This window comes from Trachurus trachurus (genome assembly GCF_905171665.1).
Source record: "Trachurus trachurus genome assembly, chromosome: 1".
NCBI lineage: Eukaryota > Metazoa > Chordata > Actinopteri > Carangiformes > Carangidae > Trachurus > Trachurus trachurus.
Genome location: NC_139891.1, coordinates 24,989,687 through 25,002,800, shown reverse-complemented (window position 1 = coordinate 25,002,800; position 13,114 = coordinate 24,989,687).

Sequence of the window (13,114 nt, the reverse complement as noted above, 5' to 3'; positions counted from 1 at the left end):
AGGGATCTGCCTCCCGGTCAGCAAAGTGTCCGCTGAGGAGCTCCGCTGTCCTCCGCTGTGCTGCTGCTGCTGGTGCTGGTGCTGCTGGTGGTGGCGGCTTCGCAGGTGAGGCTGCTGCTGTGGGACAAACAAGAGAGAGAGAGAGAAGAGGTAGAGAAGCGGCCAGGGGATCAGGAGCGGATGATCTCCGAGCGTAAAGACGCACGACGGCGGCGGCGTGTCTGCTGCTGCTGCTCACACAACACAAGAGTCATCCGCCGAGCGTATTCCCAAGCAGCACTGTTGTCTCGCAGTCTGATCTCTCTCTCTCTCTCTTCACTCACCCTCTCTCTCTCTCTTCACTCACCCTTCTCTCTCTCTCACTCGTGTCCGGACACACACTCTCTCTCTCTCTCTCTCACACACACACACACACCGCCACTCAGCCTACCTGCACTAGTGGCGCAGAACCGAAACTTTCATTGTTCACTTTCCTCCTTTCCACTGATCTTATATGCAAAGACCCCCCTCCCTCCCTCCCACCTTCTCTCTCTCCCTCTCTCTCTCTCTCACACACATACAAGACGCACACACATAACTGAGAGAGCGTAAACTATAGCCTACAGAGGAAGCGCGCACGGATCATTGCAGGTTATTGGAGCTCAACTGGCACGGATCCGTTAAGTCAAGTGAACTTATACAGTTGCACAAAACCGGTAGCCGTAAAAGTAACACGGCGGTCACAAACTTGCCTGTGGGTGTTTAGTATCTATCAGCCCTTATAGACCCGGTGCATAGTGGGAGTTACCAGGTAATTAAGAGGCAGGTGCCAAGTAGGTGACAGGCAGCTAAACCATAAATGCCCAGGGGTATGTTGTAGAGTTGACTAATGACCCTTTTATGGCCATGACGTGACAAGTCAGTCCTTACACTTTAATACAGCTACAGCTTCTCCTTATTTTCTGATATGGGGAGGAAAAAAAAGACTTGAGGTTTTATTACTGCAACTGCAATTCCAGATAATTAATCTTAATCTTAAAGTTCAAGTAAAGCTGCAGATCATGATCATTGACTTCCCCGCGCAGCAGCCTGACTGCACAGTGTGAAGTGGAGGAGAAACGGAGATTAAAATAAACTCTAACAATCAGTGGGTAATTAGCACGAGGCAAAACAGAAGCACCGGTATCTAGGGAGGGAGATTGAGAATGATCGTCAATCAATTAACCTATAGATAGATAGATAGATAGATAGATAGATAGATAGATAGATAGATAGATAGATAGATAGATAGATAGATAGATAGATAGATAGATAGATAGATAGATAGACCTATGATGTTTTCTCTAATCTGTCATAAATACCTTTGCCAACAGTAGGTCAGTCAAAAACAGATGAGTGAATTGAGTTCATGTGGGTTCATCCTCCACTGCATCCCTGACACCCACAAGTACAGTGGAGGAGCAACTTCTATTTTATGAGTGTGTGAGTGTGTTTGTGTGTGTGAAGGCCACAACGGTTTGGATCTGTAGAAAATATTGTTTTCAATGACTTTGACTTGGCGTCTCTCTCCTAATTTTGCACGGACTGCAAAGTTGTCAACAGCCGCCCATAATCTCCCCAAGTGCAGCCTCTCTTCACGAAAACACACACAGGGCGGACACGGGCAGTAAAAATAAAACAGCAGCAGTTGTTGACAGACAAGCAGTGCAGCCTGTGAACAAGGTAAATCCTCCTGAGACGAGTTCACCCCGCGTCTCCGCAGCTTACCTGCTGCGTTTACCTGCCCGGGGCGCGTGCTGCTGCTGCTGTTGCTGCTGCTGCTGCTGCTGCGGCGGCGACGTGAAGCGGCCCATCGTGGCTCCAGTGCAGGCAGCAGGGGTCTTCTTCTCCTCCGGGTTGGGTTGGCCAGGCCCCTCCGGTGTCAGCAGTCGGTGTACCGGCAATTCCGAACGTGCGCGTCTCCCACCATATATTACCGGGAGATTACCGGAGCGCTGTCTCTGCTGCTGCTCCCGACTAATCCTGCCCTCGGGGAGAAGTAGCGGCGCGCTGACGTCACTCCATCAATCCAACAGCAAGCTGTCCACTATACACGCCCCGGGGCCACGGACACAAATCCCCTGGCGCGCGCGCGCGCACACACACATACACATTCACACAAACACACATACACACGGGTTCAGTGCACGTCAACACACTCGTGATTTTTGCTCCTTAGGTGACTGACAGCTTATAAACTTTATGGCATGAAAGAGGCAGTTGTTGAGCACTAAAGGCCGGTTCTGATCCAAAATCAGCAAGTTGACATACATTTCTATCCATACACCGCAAAAACTCAAAATCTTTTCAAGAATATTTGTCTTCTTTCTTGTCAAAATGTCTCATTTCTAGTCAAAACTAATCTCTTTCCACTTAAAATAAAACTCATCACCTAAAAATGAACTTGTTTTTAGATCACTTTCACTTGTTCCAAACACATTTTCACTTGAAATAAGTATAAAAATCTGCCAGTGAAGGCAAGATTTTTGTGCTTGTAATAAGACAGAAAAACTTGTTCCACTATCAGATTTGTCTACTTATTTCAAGTGAAAAAATGCTTGAAAGGAGTAAAAAGTGTCTAAAAACAAGCTACCGTTTATGTGATGAGTCTTATTTTAAGTATAATGAGATTTGTTTTGACTAGAATTTACATTTTGACTAGAAATGAGACAGATATTCTTGGAGTTTTTGCAGTGTAACACTGGTCAGAAGACATTTATAAGGAGTTTTACATGTCTACAGCCAGGCCTGTAATAGTAATAGTCACTACTAGTTAGTTTAGCAAGGTAAATCCTGTAGGCTGTTGGGAAACACAATTAGTTCTGCAGGTGTCTGTTCAATAACCTTAGTAGTAGTGGGCCTGTTGCTTGGACTCAACCTGATGGTGGCACTGGATGGATGAAAAGTCAAGAGATCATCACAGTTATTCCTCTACCTAACCATCACCTCAGTCAATAATACTGTAGTTGCAGTGACGTTTCATTCAAAACCAAAAAATGTGAACAAGTTGCCACTGGAGGAAAAGTCAAGTTCATTACAATTCATGTGTCAGCTTTACCAAGACATAATATACTGGGATTTTCCACGAAAACGTCAGGGCATCTGATCTTCAAAGCCAATAAGATTCATCTTCTGGGAAACATGAATATCTGTTGGTAATTTAGATATTTCGTCCCCATTTAGAGCCATTAATTAAAGACTTTCAAGGTAAGAGGTCTGTTGGCGGAACAATAAAACTGTCAATCACAGGAGCAAGATTAAGAAATGGTTGGGTCTATAGGCTAATTGATCTCACTTCTGATTAATTATTAAAGGTTTTGGAAGAAGAAACAAAGAAAATGAAAACTGTACTTCAGTTTGAAGGACATTCCCTGATTTGTGGTTTGTTTCTTGCAAGAAAAGCTGTTTTCAAAGTTGGTGGTTTCATTTGTTTGTTTTCATTTGATTTAATTTCATATGCATGAGTTGCTTTATCGGTTCTGTTTTCAGGTGAACTTCTTATCAATCGACCTTTAACAACTGATTAAATAAGCACACAGTGATTTAATACACTGTATTTAATTTGTGGCTGGGTGTGTTCCTAAGGCGACACTGCTGGTGTCTTTTTGGAGTATGTGTTGTATGGGCTATTTGTGTATTAGTAGCAACATTTTTTGTGCTTTCATTTAATTTCATATGGCATCTAAAACTAGTTTACAATCTGGGGATTAAATTTAACAAACCAGAACTCAGGCCACCATGCAGCCATATTGTGTGTGTGTGTGTGTTTCTCAGTGTGTATCTGTGAGTGTTTGTGGTCTGCGAGCAATTGCTAATTAACACTGGGGAAGGCATTGAGTGGCATTTGGGCCCCTCCAACCACTTACTGTGGCTGTGTGTGGTTGCCATCCAGCCAATCTATTCAGCAAAATGCTTCCTTCTTAAATAGGATCCAGCTATTGAGATTAATGCTGTGTGCAGGTATTTGCGTCCCTATTTAAAGCATGTATTGATCAGTGCGTCTCTGAAACTCTGTGAAAGTACCTCGCCAGCATTCTGACCCAGCACACTGACCACCTCCCCGAGACCACACACACACACACACACACACACACACACACACACACACACACACACACACACACACACACTCCCATAAACACGCACGGCATGCACACAAACACACAAGTCAGGAGGAACCCTCAATCTGTGCAGCAGCCCCTCGAGACTCCGCCAAGTGCTGTGGTCTGCAGGTACTGGAGAACTATTATTAGCTTTGTTTTCCTCAAACACACAAACCCATCAATTCTATATGCAGTAGTTCGACTCCACAGCGTTTGCACCGTAATACTTGTTTAACTTGAAAAAAAGGTACACGCTGAAAAGTGGTCGTCAAAGTTTGTAGCGTTCGCACGCCAGTTCACTGTATTCACCCAACAGATTCCTACAATGGGACATTCTTACTCCAGAGAAATAGTATAATTTTATTTTTTCTGTGCCTAAATATGAAACCCTTATAATTTTGCCTAAATATAGCTAATTACCATGAGCTGTGCACTTTAGACTTGACTCAAGACAAGACAATGACTCAGCTGACAACCTGTAATGTGCAAGGAGTCACTCATAGTGATGAATCCACAATGAAATGACATGATACCCGGTTACTGTCATTGCTCAGCTGCATTTTTAGAGCACTGACTTTCAGCGTATAGTTTTGATTTTATAGTTCGCTACGTTGTTGATTTGGTTGAGTCTTAACTTGCACTTTTCAGGACAACAGAAACATGACTCCAGCTGAATGTTTAAGGTTAATAATTAAATAAATGTAAGACCTATGCATGTATACTGGGGTCAAAAAGTCTGAAGCAAGTATAAAAGTCAGTCAGTGTTTTGTTTAGAGCTTGTTTTGCTGCCCCCAGGTGGCCAAAGTAAATAAACAAATAATGCTGATGAGAGTTTTCAAAGAACAAGTCAGCAGCAGATTATATATATTCTCATATTTCTTGACCTACACTGATTTAACCTCTAATGTGTCTATAACTGTGATATCAGTGTGAGTGTGGCTACAGCAGCAACAGAGCACACTTCAGTCCCCACCCAACCACACCCACCATGGATACAGGGTGTGGTCGCAAGTGAAACAGAACTGAAACTGTGAAACCAGAGAGAAAAGCGAAACACTGCCTCTCAGTCTGTTATTATTTGGATTTGTAAGTCTTAAAGCTTTTTATTTAGAGTGTTTTTTTTAGTTGTAAACACAAAGTTCAGCAAAGTTTAATTGTGACAGTCTGCCATTCAGAGACCTGAAAAACTTTGCAACTCGATTCCTCATGAAGTCTTGTGGCAGGATTTAAACTTGCCCTTAAGCGATTTACTCTTGAAACACAACTTGCTTTGACAAGACTTGACACTTGACTTGGACCTCACAAAATTTAATAAAGTGCTCAGCTAAAGACTCAGCCTCCGTGGGAAACCGCTACGGCCCACCTCGGACCAGTGTGATGATCGCTCCCTGTGCAGCGATGCCTCACAAAGGGAACTGGCACATAAATGGATGAATGGATGGACGCACGGGCCCGAACGTTGGTAAATATACAGTTGTTATAATGTTGAATGGGACTGTTTGGTTTCTCCATCAAAACCACTGAGCTGAGGGTAAGAAATGAGATAAGATGGTGGTCAGTTGTTGTGCCCCTCTAATCTTTCTTATATAGGATGTGCTTTGAAAGAAAAACACTTGAGACACCCAAAAAAAGACTGGGACAGAGGAGTCAGAGCAGGCCAAGGAGGGAAAATGAAGACAAAGCTGAAATGATAAGAATACCTGAGGTAAGAAAATAAAGGAAATATTATGTTTTCTCTGAGGCCTGCTGACTCTGATAGTGTCTTAAGTGTTTTATGAAATTCCCCCAGAGGTAGCAAAGAGGTGGCCAGAGACATCCATCACCTTTTGGCTAAAATGCCACAGGAAGACAGTCTGCTGACACCACAGAGGAGCAAAGGATGATAACGCATGGATATTACTTAGTGGCTCCAAAATTGTCTATGCAGTTTCATTTCTTTGTCACTGTCATTTCTTAAATTTGTGCCAAATATTTAAAAAAGGAGAGTTTAGCAGGATTACAAATTATAAAATAATTGAGTCACACCTGCGTTTTTTAATCCACGTGTGAAACTTTATCTTTGGATCTTTAAGATTATAAATGAAGGCTGTTACTAAGGAGAGCGAACACATATGCACAAACACACTCTCGGACACTCGAACAGGGGTAAGGGTTAGGGAGGTGTGATGTGAAGTGATCTCTCCTTATGTAAACAGAAAGAGCAGAGGGAAGACGAGGTACAGAGAGGAAATCCTCTGTTTAAATGCCAAGCTGTGCTTGTCATTCTCTCTCTCCTGTTCTTGTTTCCTCTTTTTTTGCCCCTCTCAAGGCTCCGACTCTCCACCTTCATCTCTCCTCCGCTGCCTGCTGTTGTGCGTTCGTGCATGTGGGCGTGACTATGTGGGTGTGCACGTGCCAGCTCGGGGCTCACATTCATGATCCTGGTCGTGCGTTAGGGAAGGATGACACGGACCAGTTTTTGTTTTCGTGCCACCAGAATTTACCGACTGGGGAGAAGAAGAATGAACGCAGGATGCAGGCTGGCATGAAAAGATGTCAGCAGCTGCAAAGAGAAGCAGATGGAAAAACATAGAGAGGAATAATGGAAAAGGGGACAGGAACGATGAGACAGACAGTGACGACAGTGTTTTACATTCTTTTCATAAATGCTGATTGTAAAATGACCCTTTTACACCCCTACACACCTTTTATACCCATAAACCTTCTCGAGCACCGACATTAAAAATATTCTGACAAAGTACACCCCAGTCCAACGCAAGGCAACCAAAGATGTTAAATAGTTCAAAACTGTACCATAACTGCAACTTGATTTGGTATTTGGTCTTTAAAACTGTAGACTCCAAACTCTGTGGATTAAAAGTCAATTTACCCGTGAAAAGGATTATTACAAAACGTCTTATTTCCTCTCTGCTACTGCTGCTTTGCATCTGTGCAGTGGTCACTGTTCAGACCAGTGTGTGTATTGTTTGAACATGTATTGTATGTTATTAGTGCTGTTTACCAATAAATCTGTCCTGTATTTTAACATGTGCAGATTTTTTTTTTTTAAAGAGAGTAAAAGCTAAATTAAATTATTAATCACTAATAAACAGTGTTCATGCACATGAAAGTAGATTAAATGCTTTTTTTGATACTAAAAAGTATCAATCAAACCAGAAAAGGTTACTTGATTTATTGATAAGCTGAGCAACAGAAAAGTCATAAGTAGGAACCACCATGTTTATCGTTTCAGTCGCTCTTCTGACACGTTTCTTAAAGGTGATGATTTGTTACTTTATCTACATTACTTGTAAACCTGATATTTTTGGATATAGGACTTGTATTTAAATAAATAAAAAGTATTTGAATACATCATTTTGAATGGAGGGTGGGACATCATAGGGAATTGTTCATTACTTTCTGACATTTGACAAGTAAAAAAATATTAGTAGAGTAATTCTTTCACCCACACCATCCCAAAATTTCCCCATTTCCCCACTCATTCAGAGTTTATATGCCTTCAGGGACAGAGGAAAGTTTATTTCCACTCAGTTTAACAGCGTCCCATATATCTCCCGTACAGTACATCGTTGTTTAAGCGCTTCATTTAAGCCAAGCTACATATCATTTACACTGTGTAAAATATTCAAATCAAAGACGCCTTTCTTCTCTTCAACATTACATCAAAAGGAAAATTGTAGGTGTCTTGTGATGAAAAATCAGCCATGTGACATATTTAGCATCTTTGGAAATCTTTGCTAAAGTGGGGCGTAATTGTACGCTTGAACACACAGCATGAGTTAGTAATGTTCATTTGGACATTGTTTTTTGTGCTCATATTCATGAGGAGCCTGAAATAAGAGACACTTTTCCAGGGTGTCATGCAGTGAACTTTTTTGCGCCATGTGTATAGTATATAACCCCAGATTTTGGCATTAGAGGCATAAAAGAGTGTAAAACTAGATGCTATTATACTGAATTATTTGTTGGTCAGAGCATTTTTTCATTGCTGCAAAAGGAGCGAAACAGTTAAATTAAAAAACCAAAAGATGCTGAGTTAGATTTATGTGAATCTTAAGTCCAGAACAGACCAAATCCTCCTGTCTGCACCACTTCGCTGCTCTGAAAGCCGAAGATGCTGTGTGTGTATGTGTGTGTGTGTGTCAATGTAAACAGTAGCCCCTTGCTGACATAGCACTTCTCCAGGAACTTGGGATTGTGTGTGTGCCCTGGCCTCTGCTCCCTGCAGATATGCTTCCTTTCAGAGAGACTGTAGAAATAAGCACTGAAGACCTTAGACTTTGTGTGTGTGCATGAGTGTGTGTGTGCATGTGCAAGTGTGAAAATTGATGTCTTCCTCCAGTTCGTAAAAAAAAAAATTGACATGACTGAATCAGCTTAAAAGCATTTTTCTTTATGCAAACTACCTCTGTCCTTGTAAATCATTCGCAGGTTCACATGAAGCAGATTCTTGACAGGAGGACAGCTGTTCTACACCTGTTAATCTGCACCACCTGCAAGAGAAGAAGGTATCATCAGTGACAAATCAGACCCTCACAGTTGTGCACTCAAACATTCAGGTAAGGAGCGAAGAGTCACGCTAGCGGGCGTCTTCGTCCAGAGTTTATAGACTCAAGCTTCCACCCAACAATCTGTTTAACTATTGTTTTTCTGTTCAAGCACTGACAGCTATGAGGCACGGCAACTCGTATCAATACGCTTGTCAGTTTATGTTGCCGAGTAAACTTGTGTAAATCTGTTGTCTAAAAATCACTGATCCCATGTTTAAGAAAGGTTTTGCACAAAGTTTAAAAGGGGAACTATGCAAGTCTGTTCGCTTTTCCGCTGTTTTGTTAACCCTCCTCCCGGCCATGTGCATTTGCTTTTCAACGAAGCCAGTGACAAAGCAATCAATAGAGCGATGGATAACGTTATTTACGATACGACATATTTATATGTATTTGTGTATTATCTGTCATAAACAAGAGATTGTGGGTTACGCGGTACATTTCTGTTGCGGTGTCACCAAAATCAAATCTGGGAAACCAGGTCGGAGTCACTGGTCTTGCAAAGTTGGTTTTCGGGCCAAGAGACGCTACGTAGAAGTCAGAGAGCCTCCATTCTCCCTGTTACAAGTTACAAGTCATTTATCTAACCATCACAATTACTCCGAAGCTGTTTAATTAAGGTAAAAATGTAGCATAGTTGAGGTTAAAATCCTGCATAGTTCCTCTTTAAGCATAGCTTTCTCACTTTCTCCAATTGTTAGCGGATATTCAGGGGAGGTGACCCACTGCTGGACTTCATCATCATTGATTGTGTTGCTCTTTCAAAATTCATTTCGTGCAAACATCCAGTGCTGAACAAGATTGTTGACTGATTAATCAACCGTTTTTCAGAGAAAAAAAAAATCAAGGGACAAATTCAGCACCATTTACAACAAATATTAGCTGCTTTCCGACTGTCTGTGAGGTCGGGTTTTCCCTCTGCAGCCACTTCTCCTCACGCTGACCGCACGGCAGCTGACATGAAAGAGCTTCTAACTTTCTCTCTGTGGGATTATTTTTCAAGTAAATGGAGCTGAAATCACAGCACAACTGCTGTGGTGTCCTGACATCCCTACTCATTATAGATCATAAGCTTCTAGACATAAATCATCTCCACTGAATAAAGAAGAATTCCAAGAAACATGAGCACGAAGATCCAATAACAATTTAACGATCGACCAAACACATGATGATTGCAGCTCTTTAAATGGATTTTACTTTAACTTTTTCACCTTTGCTTTGATGAGTATGTGCTTTTGTGATACACTGTCTCATTGTTTGTAGGGCAGTTTGCTCCACTGATCCTTGGCTTTAGTTGATTCTGAACTAAAACTAAAGCAACCAAGGCGCGCGCACACACACAGATGAGAGGAGAGGGTGCACTGTTTGGTGTTCTTAGAGTTTGTTGCTGTTCTCATGGCCACCGACTCCGCTTCGTACATCTTTTCTCTTACATATCAGATGAAAAAGATTACATGCGCCTTCTTGCACAAATAAGTATGATTTTCCAGTTATACGAGGCTGTAGCCTGCAGACACTTTGAACTTGTGGGAGTCGGTGGGCTCTGAAGGGGAAACCAGACTCTAATGAGGAACATTAAAAAACTCCACAACTAACAACAGCCACTTCCCATGATGCAAGAGCTGAAATCCACATACGAATAATGATCCGTGACGAGGCGTTCGATCCTGCAGAGAGGAGCCGCACTGAGACCTTTCTCTGTGATTGTCAGCTCATCAGCACACTACTGTCATCTGCAGGATTAAATGAGGAACGGCAGTTTCAACTGAGAGCCACGAACCACAGCACGTAAAAGATAAATTTCGGATGTTTTACACTTTGAAAATGTTTTTCTTATCTACAGTCATCTGTGTAGAGCTGTTGAGCACTGCTCTCACGAAACTGTTACTGTATACTTGTGTTCAGTTGTATGGCCATTAATTATCTCATCTTATTTAACCATTTCTTTTTTTTCCAACTCTGTCTAATTTACTTTACTTGTAAATATTTTTTTTATGTTTTTACTTTACTTTTACTAGTCTGTATTCTATTTAATTTAAAACATTATATATTTAAAATATATATAAATATAATACATTACATTTTTACAACCTTTATTGGTGATTGATGATTGATAGAGGTGCCATATGAATAAAGAATATTTATTTGTCAAGTGATTCCAACAAAAGTAGGGTTTTTTTTGTTTGTTTGTTTTTTACCTGAGAACCTTTTTATAATGTGCTATCAATCTGCCTTTGACCATGATTCCTTAATGCTCAAGATTTATGTCTCGGACTGTGAGTAACATTTTTTCAGTATAAATTCTCTAAATTACCTGATTAATAATTTTGTCTATAAACTACCATTGAACTGTGAACAACAAGAGTTCAACTCAACTCAAACAGAGATGATCAATTACTGTAAGTGACTGATAAATTAGGACAGGTTTTCATTTCATCTCATTAATTTAATAAGGAAAACCTTCATTTTTTAAACACTATCACATTACACAATGCAGACTTGTTATGTCACTCTGTAAAGCTTCACCTCTTGTACTATTAGACGTGACTGATGTCGACTGTCTGATCAGATTAATGTCCTATTCTCTCACTGTGTACCCCTCTCCTGAAGCCAGAGCAGCTTGATCAATGGTATTGATGAGGAGATGCTAATAGCAGATGCTAATAGGGCCGGTATGACTAATAGACCGAGAGGGCCATTGATCTGCAGAGTTAGCATCTAATGTTAAAACAGCTGATTCAACTGCATAGTTGGACTAAAAGTGCCACCCTTGCTCAGTGTGTGTGTGTGTGTGTGTGTGTGTGTGTGTGTGTGTGTGTGTGTGTGTGTGTGTGTGTGTGTGTGTGTGTGTGTGTGTGTGTGTGTGTGCACAAGGGAGTGAATAGTTAGGTAACAATGCACTTCTGTTTTAGGCCAAAGGATACACATGTATGTAGAAGTAAACAGTCGTATTATGTTCAGTATAAACCAAGGGTCAGTATCAAATCAAATACATCAAATTAGAGAAAATTTGATCTGATTTAAGTTGAAACTTTGAAATAGAAGAGAATAGAGAAGGGGCCAGATAAACCATGGGCTTCATCCTACTCCTTTTGAACAATTCTTTTAATGTTGTATTGTTATTTTGTGTGTGTGTGTGTGCGCGTGTGTGTGCGTGTGTGTGTGTGTGTTTCATTATAAAAAACAAATAAACATGTATTCACAATACACAAGCAGGATATTCATAACATTAACAATAACTGTGCACTAAATGTTCCAGTAAACCAAGAGTGTGACTGTGTCCCAGCATGCACAACACCAGGCTTCATTAACTTCATTATTTACACCTGTGCTTTTCCCACATAAACGTGTCCTCTATGGGAAAGAGGACCTATTGTGCCCAGTAATCGTGTTAATTAATCCCAGCTGGTTCTTAAAAGAAAGCCATCTGTGAAGAGGTTTAAAGAGTTTTTGTTTTTTTGTAAGAAATAATGCAATATAAGGTTTCTCAAGAGGCAGTAAACATGTTTGAGGTAAATGTTCAGCCAAGATGAGCAGCAGCCACACACAAATCACACAGGAAAAAAAGCTTCTACGTAGGTAACTTGCCCTGCCCTCATATTCATGTGTCCATACACAAGTTAATGAGTCTATCTTACCACAGTGTGTTCCTCATTGGTCATTGCTGTGTGGAGTCTGTGCACAGACATAGACACACAGGTGTTTCCACTTATTCAGCCTGAGTAGCTGCTGGTTGGAGGTATGCTGGCTGGGAGGAGTCATGTGGAGTGACTGGGCAGATAAGGCCGTTGTATTTTCTGCCTGAGAAAGCAAACAGATGTGGTAAACCAATGCCCACACCATATCAACCAAACTACCTGTGCAAATGAACCAAACTGTAGATGTGCAAGTGTCTGGGCTTGGCATGGTGTTTTCTCTTTCTTACATTTCACTGACTTCATTCAACACAAAAACACGACGTCCTTCTTGTTATTTCAGACTATTTCCTATTCATTCAAGTCATTTCACTGCCACTTTTTCAGTGGAAAACAAATGTAAAAGCTTGTTTTGCTAAAACTGAAGGGATTTACACACAAACGACATCCATTTAAAATACAGACATGAAGAGGAGGAGTAGGCTAATATGTGAAAATGCAGTGTAACAAACATTTTTGTTTATTCATTTGATGATATCCATGAGCCAGATTACCAAATTAAATAGGCTACTGAATGATGTCATTACGTAATTAATTTAGCCTAGCAGCAACTTGGCTAGCCTGCTATACCTGTGTGCTATCTTCCACTTAAGAGTTATTTTGATGAAGACCAAAACAAGGCGAAAACGTAAAGACAAAACTGGACTTACATTCTTTGGGTGGACAAAAGTCACGACTCCTTGTGGCCATAATGTAGCCTAACTTTTTACAACTTTCTGGTTTGTTTGTGTTGCGGTGTTTCTTCGTGTTG